Source organism: Xenopus laevis, chromosome 7S (assembly GCF_017654675.1).
Source record: "Xenopus laevis strain J_2021 chromosome 7S, Xenopus_laevis_v10.1, whole genome shotgun sequence".
Taxonomy (NCBI): Eukaryota; Metazoa; Chordata; class Amphibia; order Anura; family Pipidae; genus Xenopus; species Xenopus laevis.
In genome coordinates, this window is record NC_054384.1 from 74,811,161 (window position 1) to 74,826,833 (window position 15,673).

At 38.2% G+C, this 15,673-nt stretch overlaps 1 protein-coding gene across 1 annotated transcript in view; it reads left to right on the plus strand.

Moving 5' to 3' along the window:
- Nucleotides 1-15,673, plus strand: part of drd2.S (dopamine receptor D2 S homeolog) — a 194,839-nt gene that overhangs the window by 50,199 nt on the left and 128,967 nt on the right. The gene's annotated exons all lie outside the window — the stretch shown is intronic.

Sequence of the window (15,673 nt, forward strand, 5' to 3'; positions counted from 1 at the left end):
TGAAGACCCTATCAGATGGAATGTGTGTGTGAGAGAGATCTGTCTGGTCCCTGAGTATTCAGGAGCCTTATGGCTTGGGGGAAGAGACTGTTACACAGTTTATTAGTGAGGGCCCTAATGTATTGGTACCTTTTTCCAGATGGCAGGAGTGTGAACAGTGAGTGTGAGGGGTGTGTTGGATCAGCCACAATGCTGGTGGCTTTACGGATGCAGCGAGTGGTGTAAATGTCCGTGATGGAAGGATCTTCTGTAGGGTCTTGTGCTCCATGACACTGCAGTTCCCAGCCCAGACAGTGATATAGCTGCTCAGGATGCTCTCGATAGTCCCTCTGTAGAAGGTTTTGAGAATGGATGGTGGGAGATGGGATTTCCTCAGCTTGCACGGGAAGTAGAGGTGCTGTTGGTCTTTCTTGGCTAAGTAGCTGGTGTTGTGGGACCAGGTGAGGTTCTCCGCCAGGTGGACACCAAGGAATTTGGTGCTTTTGACGATCCACATTAGAGCCGTCGATGTACAGTGGCAGGTGGTCACTCCTAGTCTTAGAAAGTCAACAATCATCTCCTTTGCAAGAGAGGTGCGCTATTAACCTTATAAATCCTTAAATACAGGCACCTAAAATGAAAAGAAACTACACATAGAGTAGTACGTTCGGCTCTTTCTAGAAATAACTTTGATGTTAGAACTACTCACAATCGTGATCCTCAAATAAGAGCGTGTAGAGTGTTCTTTTTTTAGCAGGGTATATACGATGTTGAAGCGTACGATGTTTCTGAAGGAAAGAGACGCTACAGATGGTGAAGAATCGTTAGAGATCCGACTTAGACCCTGCGGGTCCTAAGGACTTACCGGACTGCCGTCAGAAGAGAGCGTTGGAAGACTCGCAAAGAGATCGCTCGATGCCGACGTGTTTCCCAGGCGCTGTTTGGACACCGTTCCCTGAGTTCAGGCAGCCTCGCTCACCCGCTGCGCGTCCGCAAACACTGCTGTTTCTCGTTCCACAGTCAGTCAGCTCGCCTCCGGTGCCGTGCAAAGGTTAAATAAGTAATTCGGAAGGGGATTAATTAATTCTATAACAAACTTTTATTTCATTTAATACAAAGGCCCAACTGGGCCTTTGTATTAAATGAAATAAAAGTTTGTTATAGAATTAATTAATCCCCTTCCGAATTACTTATTTAACCTTTGCACGGCACCGGAGGCGAGCTGACTGACTGTGGAACGAGAAACAGCAGTGTTTGCGGACGCGCAGCGGGTGAGCGAGGCTGCCTGAACTCAGGGAACGGTGTCCAAACAGCGCCTGGGAAACACGTCGGCATCGAGCGATCTCTTTGCGAGTCTTCCAACGCTCTCTTCTGACGGCAGTCCGGTAAGTCCTTAGGACCCGCAGGGTCTAAGTCGGATCTCTAACGATTCTTCACCATCTGTAGCGTCTCTTTCCTTCAGAAACATCGTACGCTTCAACATCGTATATACCCTGCTAAAAAAAGAACACTCTACACGCTCTTATTTGAGGATCACGATTGTGAGTAGTTCTAACATCAAAGTTATTTCTAGAAAGAGCCGAACGTACTACTCTATGTGTAGTTTCTTTTCATTTTAGGTGCCTGTATTTAAGGATTTATAAGGTTAATAGCGCACCTCTCTTGCTGACTTTTATTACTTACAGTGGAAGTGTGGATCCACTATTTTTTGGTGCTGCTTTCCCCGACCCGACTATTTGTGCAACAGCGCAGCCTTCACTCAATTTTCTTTTAATCATCTCCTTTGATTTGTCTACATTGAGAGACAGGTTGTTGGCTCTGCACAGTCTTAAGTGCTGCACCTCCTCTCTGTATGGTGACTCGTCATTATTGCTGATGAGACCCACCACGGTTGTGTCATCAGTGAACTGTGGCTGCACAGTCATCTGTCAGCAGAATGAACAGTAGAAGACTAAGCACACAGCCTTGAGGGGCTCCGGTGCTCAGTGTGGTGGTTCGGGAGATGATGTTTCCAATCCTGACTGACTGAGGTCTGTTGGTCAGGAAGACCAGAAACCAACTGCAGAGGGAGGTGTTCAGTCCTAGCAGGCTCAGCTTTTCTATAAGATGCTGAGAAATGATAGTGTTAAATGCTGAACTGAAGTCTCGAACGTAGGTGTCTTTTTTGTCCAGGTGAGAGAGGGCCAGATGGAGGGTGGTGGCTATTGCATTGTCTGTTGAGCGATTTTGACGGTATGCGAACTGTAGGGGGTCCAGTGCTGGTGGCAGCAAGTTTTGATGTGACCGTCGAATAAAGTGGAACTGCCTTGTATTGACCCTTCTGTGTAATCAGTTAGTACATATTCTTTAAGTAAACTGGAATATTTCCCATATGGATTAATTTGGTTGCAGGGGTTGAAAATATTGTATAAAAATGTTTGTTTTATGCTTTAATTTTCAATAGCGCTGTGTTGTTATTGAAAAAACTGACAGTTGGTCTAGCATATTCTTAAAATGGTCTATTCTCTTAAAATCTGTCTTGCGCCCTACTGTCAAACCTGTTTTAGTTTAGGCAGCTGTTTATTTGACTGTTTAATTGGTCTGACTTAACTTTGAGAAAAGGCAAGAATTTATCCCAGTCCACTTGTTTAGCGAAGCAAGTAATCGCCTCTCAATGGAGTGACAGAATGCAATTATGCTTGCCACTAAGGCATCATCTTTATATGGGGAGGAAAGAAGATCTCCTTCTGCTTCCTTCCACTGATGTCAGTAACAATTAACAAAATAACTACCCACTATGTGTTCCCTAGAAATAGATTAATGAAACAAATCCAACAAACATACAGTAGCATTCCATCTGTACCCATAAGGGAAAAATTAACTTGAAAGAGGTGAATTTCTTGATTTAGTTGCTGGAAACATCAAGGTACAGATTTAGCACTGAACAAAAATCCCCAATTCAGTATAAACATGTTCTACAGTATGGGGCATATTTAGCAAGGGTCGAATTTGAAAAACCTCTAAATTTGAATTCAAAAAGACCAACCGAAATTAAGTAGATAGTAGTTTTTTTTAGCCGAATAGGTCAGTTTTCGATCTAATAAGTCCATATTTGTCCGATTTCGAATAGAACGAATCGAAGTAAAAGTGCATTCGATCAAATTGGAATCAAAGTTTTCCCCCAAAAAAACTTTGATTTATCAAAGTCCACTTATTGACTTCAAACAGGTTCTAGGAGGTCCCCCATAGGCTAAAACAGGAATTTGTCAGGTTTTAGATGGCAAAAATGGCGAATTTTAAAGAGACAGTACATGAACAATTTTGATATTCGAATTTTCATATTTTTTCAAATTCAAATCGAATTTGGACAAAAGTACACAAAAAATAGCTCGAAATTCGATTTTTTTTTTAATTCGAATAGTCACCTCGACCTTTGATAAATCTGCTCCCAAGTGTTCTTCTGCTATCAGGCAGTGCCAATTTGTTTGATGCAAGATAAAATATTTGTTTTCTGGTTTCTTTACATAAAACAGGGTTTTACAAATGAACTGTTGCAACAAATGGTGAGGTAAAAACTTTTCATGATAGCAAAGGATTAAAAGAGAGGTGGCCAGTCCAGGGAGCGAAAGAAAAAGATATCCACTTTTACTTAGAAATAAACACTGCTAAGATATACAAAGGATATTTTTCCCAAACTCACACCATTCTGCTGATCATCCTCTGTCTGAGTCCTGTGACCATACAGGTATTTTATAAAGAGAAATAAGCAAGTGATAAAACAGTTGAAGGAAAGCACATTATAGTATATCGAATACACACATACGGTCCCCCAAAATCTGGATAAATATCTTTAAATATGTCTCCCAATAAACATATAATCTTCATAGTTTACAGACATCAAACCAAAGGTGACTGACCAACTCCATAAGCCACACTGACCAAAAGTCTACTAGAAAATCATGTGAACATTAAATAAACCCACTAAGCTGGTATTCATTGTGATAAAGATTAATTCTATCTTGGTTTGAATTAATTACAAGGTGCTGTTTTATTATTACATTATATTTAAAAAAATTGGATTATTTTATTTTAATGGAGTCTATGGGAGATGCCTTTCCATAATTTGGAACTTTCTGGATAACGGGTTTCTGGATAATGGCGGCGTTATAGAACATAACAGCAGCCAATCAAGATATTAGAATGTTTAGAGGAAGCAGAACATGATACATACAGTGTCTATAAATATATATATATTTATACACACACACATTATTATTATCATAGTATTATATATTATTATTATTATTATTATTATAAGAAGTCACACTTTAGAATATTTGCATCCCAGATACTCTTCTCTGTTTCATTTTGGAATGTGCTTTATAGAGTTTCCCTCTACATTCAGTAATATACATTATCAATATAAGGCTTTATATAAAGAATGCAGCATTTTCTTCAAGGAACAGACCATTAACATTTGTGTGTTAATGTATGCAGTGTATTACGGGCTCTTAATGAAAGAGAAGATTCATGTACATTAAAAGAACATGGCATGGGAATAAAATATTGCATGTTTTGACTTAACAGTCAAAATTGAATAAATGACCTCAATATGATGAAGTATAATTGGATTGGAGGCAGTAACACGGGATTGCTTTAGAATATGAACTGTGTAAAATTGATTATAAGAAAGGAAAAAGGTCAAAACAGAAGCATAAACAATAGCTTGCCCTAGCTCTGACAGTTTAATGTATAACTGTCTCTTTATAGTAAGGACTTCTTTTTTTAAGCACTTTTGCTGCCCATCCCTCCCAGACTTGACATGAACACTTTATGAGACAGTGTCTTGCAGCTACATAGAATTAATATTTTTATAGTGGCACCTGATAAGTGACAGAGGCATGAACAGTGTGCTGAGTGGCCAGGTTGAGTGACAGCTTGCATCATGAAACTATAACTAAGATTTTTACATCAAAATAAGTCTATAAAAGACATCACCTGAGATATGGTTCACTGCCAACACTTTAGCAATCTAAAGCCAGGCTGACAGGGCTATAGACTAATGGTGCAGTAAAAATATTTTTGTGGTTTTCGGACTTTTACAAGATGTCAAACTTAACCACTGGTGTTATTTAAAAGATAAATTATTGTGGTTTTTACAATCAATAATCTAAAATGTTAAATCTGCACTATACATTTCTATTTTCCTGCATAGCTGTGCTTAGTAGAGATAGCTATACATAGAGCACTGCGTGGGGCTTAGGGAAAAAAGCAAGTTGATATATTGTGGTTTCTGTTGTTTATGTCATTGCAATTATACCATTACAGACTGAATCACAACAGTGACTAATCGGACATTAATCAAAGGTCAAATTTGCATTCTTAACATTTTCCTAGTATTTTCAGTATTTCATCAGATTTTATCACGACATTTGACAACATTTTAACAATTCTTGTCCAGAACATCAGGGAAGGTTTATATATCATCATAGATTGATGTTCTGCACAGGAATTGTGAAAATGTTGTCAATTTTACTTATTAAGCAAAGCCAAATTTGTTGAATTTCTAGCAGTCTTTCGTGGAATTGATCCATATATTCACAGAAAAATTAAGAACCTAGAGTTAATCAAATGCAATAATATGGGTTGCTTTATCATTCAGTAGAATTGGTTGATATTTAAAGAGATATTTGTTGAACCATTTTTTCTATTTTTCTATTTGTACCCTTCCTTACCACTAGAAAAAAAAAAGAATCCTTTGTAAATCTTCCTCTAAATGCTGTTACAGATTTGGGATCCGTTATCTGGAAACCTATTATCCAGAAAGCACCCAATTTATCCAAATAATAATTTTTTACAAATGCTTAATTTCCTTTTTATCTTTAACAATAAAACATTACATTGTACTTGATCCCAACAAAGATTTAATTTAGCCGTATTGGAAGCAAAACCAGCCTATTAGGTTTATTTAATGTTTAAATGATTTTCCAGTAGATTTAAGGTATGAAGGTCCAAATTATGAAAAGATCCGTTATCTGGAAAACCCCAGGTAAGGAGCATCCTGGATAACTGGCCCCATACTGGTTCCATAGATTTAAATGCATGTAAAAAATGGATGCATGTGTCAGTATATACCAACTGGCAATTTATCAAATGGATTTTCAGGATGCAGATTTGTACATGTGCATCGCACAGACATTTTTTTCTACTGGAAACAAGAGTGTGCTGGATGCTGAAATCCCTGCTACTTCATCTGTATGTGGTATACCTAAAAGTTTGACCTTTTTTTATATATATTGTATAAATATTTGGTGGATGAAACTCTAACTTTGCTTGTATCAACTAAAGAAAATGAGCAAAAGTGCCTTTCAATGCAGCAGCACTGCTCTTGGCTTTGCCACTATGTAAGGTTATCTCTAGAACAACTGAAGCTGCAGGGTAATTACATTTTTCCAACTGTCATGACATCTTTTGTTTCTTTTGTTTATCTTAAGTTTAAGATTGTATAAAGCATTGTGCAAGGAATTATAGTGATTAAATGTTTAATTCATTATTTTGACTGTGACTAATTTATTACCTCTTAGCTCCTAAATTGGCCTGTGCACAAAAATATTTATAAACTGCAATTTAAATAATTTTTTTCTCACTGTGGATTTAGATTAATGCTTGTGGAACTGTTAACAGTGGCCATTAATTTAGCATTGTTAGTCATAATTCAAATATAAAATATACATGAAATTTGGTAAGGTTACTGAAAGAGCTACCATTTTAAATGTTATTTTTCAAAAACGAATACCGGTAAATCTTTATAGGATTCACTAAAGTCAAGTGTGATTAATTTGCCCTGTGAATCAAGATGAGACCCATCCATGAAATTCACAGTGAACGCCTTCAATATTTGTATGTGGTTTGTTAGAATACTGTACATAGTACATAATAGCTTTTACTCCCCCTAATCACTTTCAGTTCTAAAATAATTGTTTTTGTTGCTTAGGTTTTTATTTCCCCCCCATAGCTTTGAGACAGGGAAGATCTGCAGCAGATCCATTAAATTACTAACTAGGGCAGCATTGAGTTGCTGGTAGTTTAACTTAAAGTAAGGGAGATACTTATTAAACAAATTTTTTCTCGATTTTATCAAAAAAATGCAATCAAACTCCCAGCCACAAATGTCCGAAATTTACAAAAAAAATCCAAATGAAAAACGCATGTGCGAGAAAAGCCGAGACAAAATTGTATGACAATTTATCCAACTTTTGGACAACTTTTTTCAAATCGTTGATCGAAAACCACTTTTTACGATTGTCAAAAAAATACCAACACCAAAATGACAGAAACCCTTGAGGATCATGATGGCAAGAAACATCTTCCAGTTGTAAAAGAGACCATCTGCCATTGACTTCGATTTTAGCTGGAGTAGTATCAAATTCACATTTGTCACAGTTTTGTTGTACAATAAATTCCAAAAACATCACACTTTTTCCTGCAACTTTTTTGGATTTTTTAGTCAACTTTTCATTTTGTCTTCATTTTTTAAATTTGTTTATCGTTTTTTAGATTTGCCTTCTTCTTGTGCTTCTTTTCAGCTTTCAAGTGAAGGTCATTGACTCCTGCAGCCAATAAATATTGTTCTGTGAACATAAGAAATGTTAGCATTATTGTTATGTTACTATGTATCTTTCTTATCCAGGCCCTCTCCTATTCATATTCCATTCTCTCATTCACTCCACTGCCTGGTTGTTATTGTAATTTTGACCTTAGTGACCAGATAGCTGCTGAAATCCCGAACTGGAGAGCTGTGTAACAAAAAGCTATATATAATTACAAAAATATGAAATTAAGACCAATTGCGAATTGTATCTGAATATCACTTTGCATCATACTAAAATCAATCTAAAGGTTAAATCCCCTTTAATTTAATACCTCCTTGTGCATCAGTTTCCTTCAGTTTGTGCACATTATCATTTCTCCTAGGGCTACCCAAAAAAAAGCCCCAGAGACTAATAAATTAGCGACACATATACTGACAGCAGCAAAAACACTCCGGGCAGCTAACTGGAAGTGTACTTCTCTCCCAAATTAACAAGCCCTCATCATCAAGGTTAAATGGGTAAGAACGATGGAAACTATTAGGGCATACCTACAAGGCTGGGATATGAAAACGAATTGCTGTGGCTCCCCTGGGCAGAATTCGAAACGGCCCAATCAGAGGCAACCTGATTGACCAGACAGATACCTCTGTAATTACCCTTGATCCTCCAAACCCATTTTCCTGTTTTTTCCCCATAATATAGCGCACAGTTATCATAATGGGCAGTTCCTGTATCATACAGAATGATTACACAGTATCTAATGGCAATTTGGACAGCGACACCATTAGATATTAAAAAAGACAATTACAAATGATGCGAAAATGATTGATTATGTATGAGGAACCAACTGCCAGTATGTACTTGATACATTTTGACTTCAAATATGTTTGATTGTTATTTGCTTGTAAAAATCAATAAATGTATTTTAATTAAAAAAATAGAGTTAAAAAATATACTTTTAATAAACCATAGATAATGGTGTTTCTTACTTTGCCAACTGCTCTACACACACAATTCAACTGCAAAACAATATGTTGCTATATTCTTCAAGCAGTCATTTCTGTGTATTTAGCAACTTAACTCAATATAAGTCAAACTATAAACGTCCAAAGAAACCTCTTTGTACTCTTTAATAACAGCGAGTGGAAGAGGTCCAAGTGTTCATCTACTGCCCAGGGCAGACCATGGTGTAACAAATTAGATGCTTTTGCAATGGAAAAACTATTAAAGAGCAAACTGAAATAAAATTGCTGCTGTGTTGGCAGAGGAGTAGAATGAAATTCATGTTTTTGGAGATTAACAACTGAAAACTTTCAATTTCAAAACATATTGTCCCTTTTTGGGGAGGTTAAGGCTCTCTAAACAATCATTATCCTTTACCTATGTGGGTTGGTATTAGACAAAACACATTAACATCTATTAGGACTAGTCATGGGTGAATTTATAAGACAGGTGCGAATTTGCCTGTTTCGCCGACAGCAAATAAATATTTGCAGCGAAAATTCGGCGTTGTTGAAAAAATTTTGACGCTGCCCACAAAGTTTTTCGCCAGTTCCGCCGCCAAATCAGACGTTGACGACAATACACGGACACCCATTGACTTTAATTGTCGCTGGTGGCAAAATCTGTGTTTCTCGAATTTTCCACAAAATTCAAGGCGATTCGAAATGGGACAAATTCGCCCATCACTAATTAGGACCAAGCTATTTGTAAAAGTAAGTCAACTTCTTTTAATAAATCTCATTAAAAATAAGAAAAAAAGAGACTTATGAAATACTACTGGCAACAACAGACTTGACATTTTTTGACACACGCATCTCTATGGTATGTACAATTGTTCAGCCAACAAAATAAAAATGTATATTTTACAGATATTTAGGTTCTGAAATGTAATACCTAATATAAAACATTTTTATTGTTCAGCAAACCTGTCATTTAAACAGGGAACAAGAACTATGCAGTTCCTTAGCAGGCTCTTGTAGAAGGTGAGGGAGCTGTAATTGTCCCACCAATGTTTTTATCAAGCTTCAGGCCACATCTGCAAACATTCAGAAGTGCCACCCTATCTCAGCTTGAACCCTTAGCCTACTTCTGTCTCTTAGAACAAGCTCTATCCCTTTCACAACACTTGCCAAGAAAAAATGTTGTAGCTACTTCCTTTATTCATTGTAGGCCTTCTTAGACTAGGAGACCTTCCTCTAAGGCCAAAGTCACCCTGACTCTCTGCGTTTTGTAGGCAGGCAGATAATAGTTTTCATTCTCAGCACTGTGTAGCTGCACTGACAGGCACTGTGTCAGTCTGAGTGGAACTACATGGAGTGAAGATCTCCCAAAATGTCACATAACATTAAGGGGGTTAATTATCAAAAAATGAAAAGTTCTTACTATTTTCTGAAAACTACTCCAACCAAATCTGAACTGACTTTTTACCCCTATTTTTAAAGAAAAATGTCTGTAACGTACTTGTGCTGGGAAAAAAACTTGATAAAATCAGTCTGAATCGTACTAATTATATGGATTTGAAGAAATCTGAAATTGTTATTCAGCCTTTTACCACCATCGGGATTTAAGAAATCTTGAAAAATGTAAGTTTTTTTTCTACAAAAAAATCGTGTTTTTCCCTTTTAATAGTTCGACCAGAAAAAAATCTGACTTTAATAAATAAACCCCTTACTATAGCATATATAAACACATGTTTGTGCAGAGATACTTTATATATACGTCGGATTGTAATGTGATAAATAAAAGTTGTTATACTTTGAAAATGAGAGTGCGGATCCTTCATCATTTATATATATATATATATATATATATATATATATATATATATATATATATATATATATATATATATATATATATATATATATATATATATATATATAGTCAAACACAAGAGTCCTCTGCACTCAACCCATTATCAATATATTTAAGACAGCGACATTTTGTGCATACAGCTACTGAAAAATGCCTTACCCTTTAAACAACACAGGGATTGTTTGTCCATATATTGCAATATATTTAAGCTGGCCAACTACGTCAAAGTCATCCCATATCTGGCCAGTCCTATGCTCAATTTTATCTGATTCATTAAGAATTCTATTGCTTCATTATATTATATATATATATAAGCTTTCATTCAAAGCTGTGCAATTCGAATTTTTTTTCATTCGAAAATTCACCTCGACCTTTGATAAATCTGCCCCACTGTCTGACAATCTTAAAATACAGCTATATATTAAGCAGTTTCTCACAAATAAAAAAATTCATGAGTACAGACAAACATAATACTCCCTTCTTCAAATATGCACACAGAAAAACTGGTGTATAAATACAGCTATATATTCAGCACCATATAGCCTGACTCACGCTGCCTGTAAGATCTAATAAGGGTTCCCAGGTATATGATTTAGTAACCAAATGGAGGTCACAATAAGATTATCCTAAACGAGTCAAATACAATAAAGTTTCAACATAGATAGTGCTATACTGATAGTATTACTTGAAAGCTAAAATGCCCAGCTAAAGAGTATTATTTTAAAACTGTTGATAGGGAGGGATTATGTCTCATACTCTAAGAGGCTTATTTATTGAAGGTTGGATTTTAGTGGTTTTAAAAACCATAACTAAATTCACTAAAAAACACAATTGCCATTGAATTTATTAAAGGATCCAAATATAAAAAGTGTGAATGAATAATGCGCTAAATGTTGTGTTAAAAAATTCAAATACATTTTGAGTTTTTCAGACAAATAGTGAAAAAAATCCTATTTGATTAAAAACAGTCCTATAAGATCAGTGTAGCTTCCAATTACTTCTATAGAAAATCTACAACTTTTACTTGGTAAAGTATGTTATAGAAGTTTGTGTTTTTTTACACTTAGGGGCAGATTTATCAAGGGGCGAATTTTGAAGTTAAAAAAAACGTCGAAATTCGACCATCGAATTTGAGTACTTCGATAGTCGAAGTATTTTTTCCAGTGAAAACAATAGTTTCTGATCAAAGTAAAATCGTATGAGCGGTCCCATAGGGGGGAGGAGAGTAGGGCAGGGGGTCCCCGTAGAGGGAGGGAGGAGCATAGGGCAGGGGGGCAGGAGCGTATTGTAGGGAGGGTGTCCCCCAGCCCACGCAGTGAGTCCCTCAGGGCACGCTGCATGTCTCGCTCACCATCTGGGGCACGCAGCGTGTCACGCACCCCACCCAGGGCTCGGAGAGGCTCCCCCTGGAGGAGGCCATGGAGGCTGCCCAGCAGTGAGGAGGAGGCGGCAGTGGCAGCACCAACTGCCTCAGAGAGGAGGAGGAGGATGACAGTGGAGAGGAGGGCCCCACCGCCAAAATGAGGTAGTAGCACGATGGGATGTGCTGTTTGGGAGTCAGTCCCATCGCATCAGTGCTGCCAGAGGCCAACAACTCTGGCAGCAGGTAACGGACAAAGTGAACACTGTAAAAGCAAAAGTGATCACCCCTCTGTGTACAAGCGCTTTAGTGACCTAAAGCGTTGGCTAAGGGCAAAGCTGGTTACCAGGAGAGCTAAAGCCCAGAAGACCGGCGGAGGGCGTGTCCCTCCACTCAGACTGCAACCCTATGAGCGCCGGCTTCTGGACATTATGGGCAAAGAGGGCTGTGAAGGGCTGGACACAGACTGGAGAAGTAAGTAGACTTTTATAGAAACAAATATCTGACTTCTTTTTTTCCATATTCCCATCATTTAGATAAATGTCTAATTTAGCATTTCACTTCTTTGGTAAAATATCGCTCCTGTTTTGCATTAGAGGCGTTTCTTGTGCTTTTCTTTACAGCTTTGCTGTTTGTTTATTACTAGTTATTAAGTGCAGCTGTAACATAGACAAAATGGCAACCATTTCTTTATTAACCATTTCCCCACTATAGCACAAATGTTTAGAAACTGCAGGTGGTTCACCTTTAAGTTAACTTTTAAGTATGTTATAGAATGGCCAAGTCTAACCAACTTTTCAGTTGTCCATTATTTATTTAGTATATTTTTTAAATTAAATGACTCTTATCAGCTTTAAAATGTGGGTCTAGAAAGAAAGGCTCTGTAAGACTACACGTGATGTTATTGTGAGTTTTTATTACTCGTATTACTAATCAGACCATCCCCTAATTATATTCTTATTCAGATGAATGCATGGTTGCTATGTTAATTTGGACCCTAGCAACAAGATTGCTGGGATTGCAAAGTGTAGATCTGCTGAATAAAAAGCGAAATAACTCAAAAACCACAAGTATTTTCATATATTACATTCTCTCCTGCTTGCATCATTGCAAATGTAATGTAATGTAATGTTAAAAGTTTTAACCATTCCATCTTGCTTGCTGTGCCATTATAGATTCAAGTTTAACCATTCCATCTTGCTTGCTGTGCCATTATAGATTCAAGTTTAACCATTTCATCTCGCTTGCTGTGTCATTATAGATTGAAGTTTAACCATTTCATCTTCCTTGCTGTACCATTCCATTGGAGTTAGTATTTGGAATGAGAAATAAAATAGATTTGTAGCATGTGGGAGGTCTCTACACCAGGCTACTAGCCATGTACACTTGCAATTCCATATGATTTTGTCTTTTAATATCTTTTTGCTTTCTTTATTCACAATTGCAGGACCACCGCAAACATCGCGACCTGACTCGGACAGTGACCAGGACCAGGATGACGCTGCTCAGCAACCCCAGAAAGAGGGTGAGGCTGAAGATCCTGATAGAGCCCCGGAAGCTCAAGGTACAGACATGTTCAATGTTTGTGACCAATGTAGTTGCTCCCTCAACTTGTTTAGAGCATTACTTATGTCCTATTTCACATTACAGAACACCGAGCTGAACGCCGCGCCCAGTCACCAGCCGTGATTCCTGTGGTGCCCCCCAGACGTAAGATCGATGTTTATAACTAATAACCCCTTCCTTTATTTGTCTGTGTGTGTCACCAAAGATGCCATGTAATGGTTAAGCTGAGCTCAGGAGAGGTGATTAGGAGAACAAAATAGGATCAGACAGCTAGAGCAGAGTTTCTATAGGAACCAGTAATGATATCTCCACAGTGGCTGTTAGACTGGAGGGTGTGTTTAGTAATCTAAGCTGGGAAGAACTGAGAATGCTCATGAGTCAACAGCCAAAGCAAATTCCTGAGGGAGGGGCAGAGTGAGTTAGAAGAGAAGAAGGAATTCTAAGTGACTAAGGGGATACTGCAGCCTTTACTGTTAACCTTTTAAAAACCAGTGGCATTTATCTGAAGCTTTAAAAGAGGCCGTTCACTGATTACATTTTTGTGGGGAGGGTTTACATGTCCTTTAAATCAATCTTTTTTTTTGTCTAAACATGTTTTCAAAGCTACAGACTGGTGTGAAATTTCCACTCTAATGTTCTGTTTATGCCACCCCCCCAACATAAACACCACCCCCAATCTAACTTGGAACCTTTTGTGACCTTTTCTAACCTTTTGTTTGTTATGGGTTATGCACATGTCCAATTTATAGATTTATATTTGATTTTTCTTGTAGGTCGTGCTGCTGCCACTGCTGCTGCTGCAGCGATTGGGGGACCACCACAGGAAGAAGGACAGCAACTGGGTGATCAACCTGTGGCGCAACCGGGGCTCATTGAAGTGATGCTCCATCAGTAGCGCCACCAGGAACTCTGGATGAGGCGGTGGATGGCCCAAATCCATGCTGACATTCGGGAGACCCGGATAACCATCCATCGTGGATTCCAGGACCTGGTGGCAGACATGGCAGCCCAGCCTCATGACCAGGGGGCTCTGCTGAGGGTGAAGTCCCTGGTCCACCTGCTGCTCCCCCTTCCCCCCCCTGAAGCTCCTCAACATCGGAGGGAAAGGGGGCATGGAATGGGACACGGTCCTGTCCGAGGGGACAAACATCCCTAGTTCTAGTCTGTGTCACTTTTCAACTGACACTGGCCTCTTTGCCTATTTTCTCCTGGTAACAAACTTTGCCCTATTGACGCTTCAGGTATCACTTTGTCCATTACCCAGAAATGGGATTGACTCCCAAACAACACATCCCATTGTTTATACTGTGCTCCATTCTCGTCACTGAGGGGTGCCATTTTAAGATCTATTGGCACTCTTTCCAATAACATCTGGAAAAGCACTTCAAAACATCTAAGTACATTTGCTCTAACATATGTATATACGCATGGTGTTATCAGCACCAAGGTGTGCCATATCTAACATCCATTGGTTCTCTTTCCAATAACATCTGGAAAAGCACTTACAAACATCAAAAAGTGCATTTGCTCTAACATATTTCTATGGAGATGCTGCAGTGTTGCCCAACACATTCATTTGGCCAAAAAATGTTACATGTAAGGGTAACTGAATTCCAATCATTGCAAGGCTATGACTACACTTTTTATTGTGTATTTATCACTAGTGCAGTGTTGCTTCAAAGGTAACTTATGTTAATCAAGCTCTGTATGTATGTGTTTTACATATTATGTGCATTCATGTAACAATGACCAATGTTCTGCAACTGTCAAAGTGAAAACAGTGTACCTTGTGCTTTGAACTATGAAGTATTGTTGGCTACCTATGGCCTACATGGGCTACCCAGAACTCATAATACGTGCTATTGCCTACTACTACCTCCGCCTCCTCCACCACCTCCTCCACCTGTGGTACTTAAGTAGCAAGTCTCAGGTATATTATATGCCTTAAAGGCACAAAGCGTTAGTTGTTACTTTGTACTATAAAGTATTGTTGGCTACCTATGGCCTACTTTGGCTACCCAGCACTCATAATATGTGCAATTGCCAACTACTACCTCCTTCTCCTCCTCCTCCTCCTCCACCAGTGGTACTTATATAGCAAATCAGAGGTATATGAAATGCCTTAAAGGCACAAAGCGTTGGTTGTTACTTTGCACTATAAAGTATTGTTGTCTACCTATGGCCTACTTTGACTACCCAGCACTCATAATATGTGCTATTTCCTACTACTACCTCCTCCTCCACCTCCTCCTCCACCTGTGGTACTTAAATAGCAAGTCAGAGGTATATGATATGCCTTAAAGGCACAAAGCATTGGTTGTTACTTTGCACTATAGAGTATTGTTGCCTACCTATGGCCTACTTTGGCTACCAAGCACTC